Source organism: Notolepis coatsorum (assembly GCF_963971535.1).
Source record: "Notolepis coatsorum genome assembly, chromosome: 11".
Lineage (NCBI taxonomy): Eukaryota > Metazoa > Chordata > Actinopteri > Aulopiformes > Paralepididae > Notolepis > Notolepis coatsorum.
Genome location: NC_140175.1, coordinates 133713583 through 133722602, shown reverse-complemented (window position 1 = coordinate 133722602; position 9020 = coordinate 133713583). Strand labels below are relative to the sequence as shown.

At 40.2% G+C, this 9020-nt stretch overlaps 1 long non-coding RNA gene across 1 annotated transcript; it reads right to left on the bottom strand.

Annotated features, from left to right (window-relative positions):
• Nucleotides 1-210: 210 nt before the first annotated feature.
• Nucleotides 211-7318, bottom strand: LOC311236873. Its single transcript, XR_014620257.1, has 3 exons — nt 7235-7318; nt 6849-6906; nt 211-470 (listed from the first exon to the last, which is right to left on the bottom strand). It is a non-coding gene; the product is annotated as an uncharacterized lncRNA (long non-coding RNA).
• Nucleotides 7319-9020: the final 1702 nt, after the last annotated feature.

The window sequence follows — 9020 nt, the reverse complement described above, 5'->3', positions numbered from 1 at the left end:
TTTTTCTCTCACTAAAGACATATTGAGGATACAAAATCAGTTGAGTTTGCTAATGTTGCAATTTGTCCTGGGTTTAGCCTAATTCTGGCCTATAATGACTGGACTATAACCCAACCCCCTCCAATGAACAGTTACACCCCCCCCCCCCCCACCTCCAATGTACAGTCCCCCGCCCCACCTACTCAACCCCCACCTCCTCCAATGTACAGTTTCTTCCCCCTCAAATGTATATACTCTCCAATGTATATAATGTCATGTGGGGGGCATGTATCGCAGTTCTATGGCCCTCTTCTCCAATTCTGCTTCAACCATTTTTAGTTCCACCATCTTTTCTCTGGCGCTTCCTGAGGGTGTTGGATTTTGTGATGAGCTGGGCCAGGACCAGGACCCAGCCTTCCCGTAGGCGAGGAAGCTGTTATCTCTTGCTTCAACAGACAGAAAGTCCCCAAACTGTTGAGTAATCACATCACCTGAGACAAACAACATAAATACATAATTTAGGCATCAGTCAGTCAGATACTTTTCATATCAAGAAGCACATTTTCATATCAAGAAACACATTTTATGATAATAAAATGTGCTGAAAACCCCCAGCCCTGCACAATGGTGCGGCCCCTGTTGAGGTCCCTGCTGCGATTGAAGATTTATATGACTCATTTAATTTATTAGGACAATGTTGTCTACTAACTTGGCCAGTGAGTCATCTAGTCTTTATATATGTCTATGGAGGAGACAGTGGCAACATTGTGCTCAGTACTCAGTGAATATGCTCATCGCCCCACAGTGCAGCTCAGGCTGTGTGCTGATTTCCCCGGAACATGTCTATGGGCTGGTGGGACAGCAGGCAGAACCAGGACTCGGTCAGAACCAACAGGTCCTCCGTCTGCTGCTCTGGCTTAAACACAGTACGGCACAGTTTACTACAGACTACAGGCACTTAAGCATTCTTACTCTCACAACAATAATAAATATATTAAATATTAAATTGAATACTTTAAGAAAAAACACATAGCGACACTGAACTGGCAGCGCCCATGGCAAAAACGGGGAATTTACGTTTGAGTTTTCAGACAAATAAGCAGGATTTCACATTTGATTATAGGACCATGTCTTACCCAAGGTACACAACAAACAAACTAGGCTCATATTGTTTAACGCTTCATCTCCCCTTTAAGGCCAAAACATGTAAAAAAATAATAATAATAATAATTTTTTATATCGGCCCAATCTTGATATCGGACCGATACCGATGTGTAAAAAAACGGCCATATCAGCCGATATTATATCAGCGGCCGATATATCGTGCATCACTACATGTGCTCAAAACACTGAGCTCAGGCCTTCTCGTGTCGCTGCGCCCCAAGCCACCACGACACGCACACACACCTGTAGAGACATCAGTTGTGAGATGGACAGGTTCGAAACTCAATTCTAAGAAATAAATCAACAGTTCTGGCTTTCCAGATTAATTTATAGATGAGGGAAAGTCAGTAAGTAAGAAAAATGAGGTGGCAGAAAGATTCAACAGATTCTTTGTTAATGTAAACTGGCAGAGGAGATAACCCCCTCCACAAGGGGGAGGTGTTTCTAATTATTTTATATAACGAAACACAAGTACCATCTTCTTGAGAAAAACGGATAAAAATTAAATTATGGATACTGTGATCAAATATGTCAGGACTAAATTGGCACGGAGTGTTGGTGTTTTATGCAAGATAAGGCACATTCTAAACCAAAAAACACTGTATACACTGTACTGTACACTCTTCCTATGGTATACGACTATATGAGCTACTGTGCGGAGGTGTGGGGTAATACCTACAAAAGCACTCTACAGCCAATATGCACCATGCAAAAAAAAGCAATAAGAATAATCAACAATGTAGGATATTATGAACACACCAATAACTTATTTATAAAGCTACAAGCATTGAAATGTATGGATCTAGTGTATTTCAAAACTGCCCTCATTGTATACAAAGCCAGATACAAACTAATCCCAGGCAACATTCAAAAATGGTTCAGAGACAGGGAAGGAGAATATAACTTAAGAGGGAGAGGGAATCTTAAACAACAAATGCTACACACTACGCTGAAAAGCATGTGCATATCGGTGTGTGGAGTGAAGTTGTGGAATAATTTACCTGAAAACATCAAACTGAGTAAACATGTAGCACAATTTAAAAAGCAGCTAAAAAAAACACACATTAGAGAAATACAGAAATGAGTAATGAGGATAAACAAAGTTATGTTATATTGTGTTATGTAGTGCTGTACTATATTCACTGCTGTCAAGTGAATCAATTTTATTAGATTTTTTTCTTTTAAATACCGGTATAAGTAAAAGTATATTCTATATTGTAATATACTAAATTATGTTATATCTAGTCAAATTAATGGAAGAACAAACATAAATGTAAGGGGGTAGGGATCAATAAGCTTAGCTTCCCTCTACTCCTTTTTTGGACATGTCTGCTAACCAAACACATTGCTCTTGACCTTTTGTTTATAATTCCATGTAATAAAAACGGAGCTCAACGCATGCATTTTGTAGATCATTGGCTAAATGATTATCCAGTTTGATTATCGTCTACAACGAGCCACCGTACCTGTAGTACTACTGCTTACAAACTGCCTCGCTACTGTGAACCTGCTCTTGTCGTCACGTCACAACTAGATGTTAAATAAACTAGTCTAGATGGAAATAGGGGTCCACGCGCACCCCCCGGAACTTTTTATGCCACCTGATTTTTCTTAATCCTTAAAGTGTCTACTTTCAGAATCTGCCAGGTGCCAAGCTGAAATAATGTCCGAAAGGCTCCATTTTTAACCCTTTATTGCACCTAACCCAAAACCGAAACATTAAAATGTGATGTAGCAAGAGGCATAACCTTTGAAGTAAACAACATAGAGACAAATGAATACATTTGTCCATACAATTCTGACCGTAGGAATTCAATGGGATGGTTATTTTTGACATGACAACATTTTGACTGTATTTCTGGACAAAAAATACAAAAAATACACAAAAAATGTGTCGACCAATTACCTTTTTTCAAACGCATAGAGTGATTTGGTGACAATAATTTTTTTTTTCAATCCTCCAAGTGTTTATTTTGAGATTATATTGGGTACCAAGCTGAAATAATGTCTCAAAGGCTAGTTTGAACCCTTTATAGCACCTAACCCACATTTTTTTAAATGAAAATATAATGTAGAAGAGGCATAACTTTTGAGGTAGACGACTTACAGAGCGAAAATACATTTTCCCACACAATTTTGATCCTAGGAATTCAAGGGGATGGTTATTGTTGACATTTGACAACATTTTGACTGTATTTCTGGACAAAAACAGCAAGAAATGACCAAACGTGTGTATGACCAACTACCTTTTCATTTTTTAAAGCACATAGTGAATATTCTAGAGTTGAACCTTATATACAGCTCAAGCATTACTGTAGATGAAGCAGTTAAATGTGCGTACAAACTTGGAACATCTGATTAACTACAAGAAGCAGCACTCACCCTCAATTCTCAAAGGCATTCAAAGAGTCAAAGGAGCTACCATGGCCCCCAACTGCACACAAGCTGGATGCTGTGAAAATGGATGAACTGCTCCCAGAGCATCTTGTACCATTTCTGAGCTCAGTGGTGACTGGGACACTTGATGAAGAAAAGTGTGAGAAGACGCAGAGGCTGGTCTATTCGATTACACAAGATGTGTGTCGAGTAGGGCTGCACGATTAATCGATTTTTTATCGAAATCGCAATTTGTAATGATGCAATTATCAAATCGCCTGCAATTAAAAAAAAAATAAAAATTTTACCAGGAAGTCCCATTGAGAGACAAGATCTCCTTTGCAAGGGAGACCTGGCCAAGATGACAGAAATAACATTTGCAATACATCACACAGCAATAAAAATGTGCGATACATCACACAAGAACATAATAAATGTGCATGTATACAATATACAATACATCACATGTAAACACAAAAACAAAGCAGAATAGTCTACATGATAGTAAAAGTGTATAATACAGGGTAATACAGTAATTTTGCAGTTGGGACCCGACTACAGAAAGCAGCAACATTCTTCTTGTAGGAAGTTATGTAATACAGATTTAAATTCACCAAGAGAGACTGGGGTGTAAGTGATAATGGTCCTGTAGCCCATTCCATGCCCAAGGTGCGAAGCTTGAGAAAGCTGTTCCTAGCTAACCCTGCTCAAGTCAGAGAAAACATGAGCCGAGTAAGGAAAGGGTGGGGGGGGGGGCATCTCTCTCTACTGGTTCAATTAATGTAGAAAAACGTTGCACTATAAAAACGAACTGGATAGTTGATAATAAACATTTAACTTCATTAGCTGAAGTATTCTAAAATAATTTAAGCAATTCTCCTTTTCTGTGTGTGCACGTGTCTCATATCTCATTTGATAGTATTTACTGAGGATTGCCAGATAATGTTGATATTTAAACACACAAAAAATTATAATACAAAATATACATGATCATGCAACATAAAAAAAATTGTTGTAGGAACAGTTTGGGAGAGGGAGGTAAGGGGTTTTAGATTGTGTGTTGTGAAGTTTACTTCAGAGAGGGAGAGTAAAGTACAGGGGAAAAAAGGTACCGTTGGGTACCGTACCGGTATCGATTCCCAGGTAAAAAGAAAAATGTTCAGACTCTGTGTCCCGAACAGACCCACCGCGTAGGCCAGATGCAAGCCACATTTTACAATAAACCTCTGTGGGGCTGCTTAAAAAAAATTATAATCGCAATCGCAATATCTGTCAGAAAAATCGCAATTAGATTATTTCCCAAAATCGTGCAGCCCTAGTGTCGAGCAGCAACTAACAGCAAGTGAAGTGAAACTCCAAAAGCACATCCTCCTGTGTGCCACACTTCGGCACCTCTATCGAAGCAAACAGGTGAGTGATCAACTAACTTATTGCTTATGAGGTCCTACATTGTCATTGCTCAACTATGCTTCATACAGGTATTTGATATTGATACAAAAAAACATTTGTTTATCTTTACAGCTCACAACCATCCTTTCACGACTAGGACACTCGGAGACATACGACTTCAGTATGGAACTTGAGACAGCCATGGCCAATGCTTTTGATGAGATGTCCACCAACATGACCCCTGAAATCACCACTGGCGAGGGAAACACTGTTTTTCACAGCGAGTGGGACAACCTGAACAGAATCACCACCAACGTTCATGGTTCAAATGTGGTAAACAGCGCCGGGGGAATCATGATTCAAGAAGTGAAGGAGAGCCATGTGAGCACCAAGAAAAGGACCCTTCCTCTCTATGACAGGTCATCCAAGATGAGAAGCCTTAAGATCACGCCTCCCGAGACACTGCCAGAGCTGGCATTCAAAAGAGTTGGCCCCAAATTCCCCAAGAATGCCAACTTTACCCCTGCTGCTGAGGAATTACTGGGCCCCGACTACTGTAGCACACTGCTGGGATTCTACGACTTTACTGGGGAGGACTGTACCAGCGCTTTTAAAGGCAAATGCAAGGTGAATCCCCTGAAGAAGCTGGAAAAGACTCGTAAACTCCACAAAGCTTTCAGGCAGCTTGGTGCAGACTGGATGGTCACTGATGAGCTTCAAGAGGAGATGGAGAGCTTCACATGCATTATGTATGGCCAAGCACGGATGACATCAGTTGACACAGTACGGGTGAAAATTATGAGAAAGATGGTCGGCGCTGACAAAGTCCTGGACTCCAAGTCAAAAGTAGACCTGGAACGCCTGCCAAGGTCTGTCTCATTCCACATGTCCAGCGAGCCTTCTATAAGAGAGCAGACAAGGCAATAATCAAGAGCCCAAAACCACATGATCCAGGCATGGGCTGGGAGAAGACAGGAGAAGAGGAGGTGTTGGAACCGGTCTGGGCAATTGGACCCATCCTCCCTCCTTCTCTTGTTGAGGTACTGGCTCAGAGAGCAGAGTCAGAAGAGCATGCAGCCCTTGACAAGGTGACCGATTACGCCAACAATAACTTTGTCTGTGGGTAAAGTGGATGGAGAGTACGAGCATGAGGATGAAGAGCTGGAGATGCAATAAATTGAATTAGAAGATCTCTTCAGTGACGATGAGGATGAGTAGTTTAGGTCAACAAGTTGGTAGTGACATGAAAAGGTAAATGTATTGGTTGTCTACTTCAAAAGTTATGACTCTTCTACATTATATTTTCATTTTTAGATTTTTGGGTTAGGTGCTATAAAGGGTTAAAACTAGCCTTTGGGACATTATTTGAGCTTGGTACCCAATATAATTTCCAAATAAACAGTTGGAGGGTTGAAAAAAAAACGGATTGTCAACAAATATTCACTATGCGTTTGAAAAATAAAAATGTAGTTGGTTAGACACGCATTTCTTGCATTTGTTTGCTGTTTTTGTCCAGAAATACAGTCAAAATGTTGTAAAATGTCAAAAAAATAACCATTCCATTGAATTCCTAGGGTCAGAATTGTATGGTAAAATGCATTCATTTGTCTCTGTATGTTGTTTACTTCAAAGATTATGCCTCTTGAGTCTTGCTACATCAAATTTTAATGTTTCGGTTTTGTGTTAGGTGCAATAAAGGGTTAAAAATTGAGCCTTTCGGACATTATTTCAGCTTGGCACCTGGCAGACTCTGAAAGTAGACACTTTAAGGATTAAGAAAAATCAGGTGGCATAAACATTTCCGGGGGGTGCGCGTGGACCCCTATTTCCATCTAGACTAAACCCACGGTTTGATAAACCCAAGTGTGTTCATTGACCCACACGCAACTGAGGTACATATTAACAGTTTACACATTTGATGGTAGAAATCAGTTTGTTACCCTCATACCAAGATGGCGGCGGTCTCGTGACGTCAGAGTGTCTTCGATTTCAAATAAACTTGAGTAAAAGATAAAAGCATAGCAGATAGACAGTGAGATTTGAGATAGATAGATAGGAGGACACAAAGTATTAATGTAACAGCTAATACAATTTAAACTTTGCAAACTCCCATACATGTAACGTTATGATAGATCAGCTGTAGCTGTAGCAGAAAACACAAGACTGAGTCGAGTCACAGAGTAAATCGAAGTGTTGAAACAGTGCCAAGCCAACACGAACTCAAAAACACTTTAACCTATTGGTAAACAAACGTATTGTTGAAAATATACACTATGACTGCTGTTGTGACATGTTTAAGATCGTATTGACTAGTTTACACACTCACCTTCAAAGTTTCAAACCGCGGCGCTAACGTTAACTTGTTGATCTTAGCTCTGTAAATCGGGATCTTCTTCTCTGCTCCTATTTCCTAAATGTTGTAACAGCGCCACCACAAACTCGCAACAGCGCCACTTGTGGCCAAAAATATGATGATAGACAGACAATTGTTAAGCTGCGTACAGTTGAGCGGTGATAGAATGTGATTGGACAAATGGGATTTAGGGGAGGGGGAGGTGACGCAATTCATTAGTCTTTGGGGGAGGGGTGCTTTTAGAAGTGTCTGTCTTTTAGAATTCACAGTTCAAGTGACTACAAACTTTGATTGATTGATTGAACATTTTATTAACAGATTGCAGAATGGGTACAGTACAGTACAGCTCAATACACAATTGTTAAGGGGATGCAGACCAGAGAAAGACTTAATTTCGCCTTGTTTACATCAGGGTCCCCCATTTTCAATTCATCATAACACACATATATGGCTCAGCTTCTTCCCCCAGGCCATCAGAGACTTGAACACTGAACTCTCCACACACAAGCACACATGAGCACACACACACTGTACATGCTCACACACTAGCAGCCACTTTAACATGAGCACACACACACTCATGCTGCACACGCTCACACTTATGGTCACTTTACAAAAGGAAAGGTCACTTTAAGAATAGTATAGTATAATTTGAGATTGTATAATATAGCATTGTATAGCAGTGTATATTGGGGGGGGGGGGCACTGTACACTGTACAGTGGAATACTGACAAAGCCATACTTGGTCATTTACTGTACAACTGGGTTAGAACATTTGTAGGGGCCAGTTTCGAATTGCAGTCTCCCGTAGGTGTTCTTTGAGTGTTTAGACTGACTGTGTGCGTGTGTGTGTGTGTGTGTGTGTGTGTGTGTGTGTGTGTGTGTGTGTGTGTGTGTGTGTGTGTGTGTGTGTGTGTGTGTGTGTGTGTGTGTGTGTGTGTGTGTGTGTGTGTGTGTGTGTGTGTGTGTGTGTGTGTGTGTGTGTGTGTGTGTGTGTGTGTGTGTGTGTGTGTGTGTGTGTGTGTGTGTGTGTGTGTGTGTGTGTGTGTGAATAAAAAAAAACTTTACAGACAACATTGAGACAAAGCTTCCTGACACATCTCCATCCAAACTCTTGGAAGAACTCATTGAAATCTCATCTGATACCACCTGGAGAGCTAGTTTCAGAGTGTGGTGCTGAGTACCAAGTATCTTATGATGCAGCAGTTAAGGTGTTGATACCATTCAGCACCACATATCTGTGTGAAGCTGGCTTTTCATCCATGACAGCTCTGAAAACAAAATATAGGGCCAAGTTGAGCCTTGAGGATGACATGCGTGTTGCCGTGTCAAAGATCTCCCCACGTATTGACCGTATTATTAGCCAGCAGCAGCAGACCTCGCATTGAGCTAGAAATGTCCACTGAGTGAACTAGTGCTTATTTTCTGTATTTATTTATATTTTTTGAGAAATGGTAACTTGGTGATCCTTTTCTGTATTTAAAAAAAATACATGATTTTCTGTTTTTGAGAAATGGTCAAACTTATCCAAATATGCTATTTTTATGGAGAACAGTGCAGCTGCAACAGATAGCACTTTAGTGATCCTTTTCTGTATTTAAAAAAAAATACATGATTTTCAGTTTGAGAAATGGTCACACTTATCCAAATATGCTATTTTTATGGAAAAGTGTGCAGCTGCAACAGATAGCACTTTAGTGATAATTTTCATTATCACTTTTCTCTCCAGAAAAGAGAGTATATACATTTGACGTAAAAA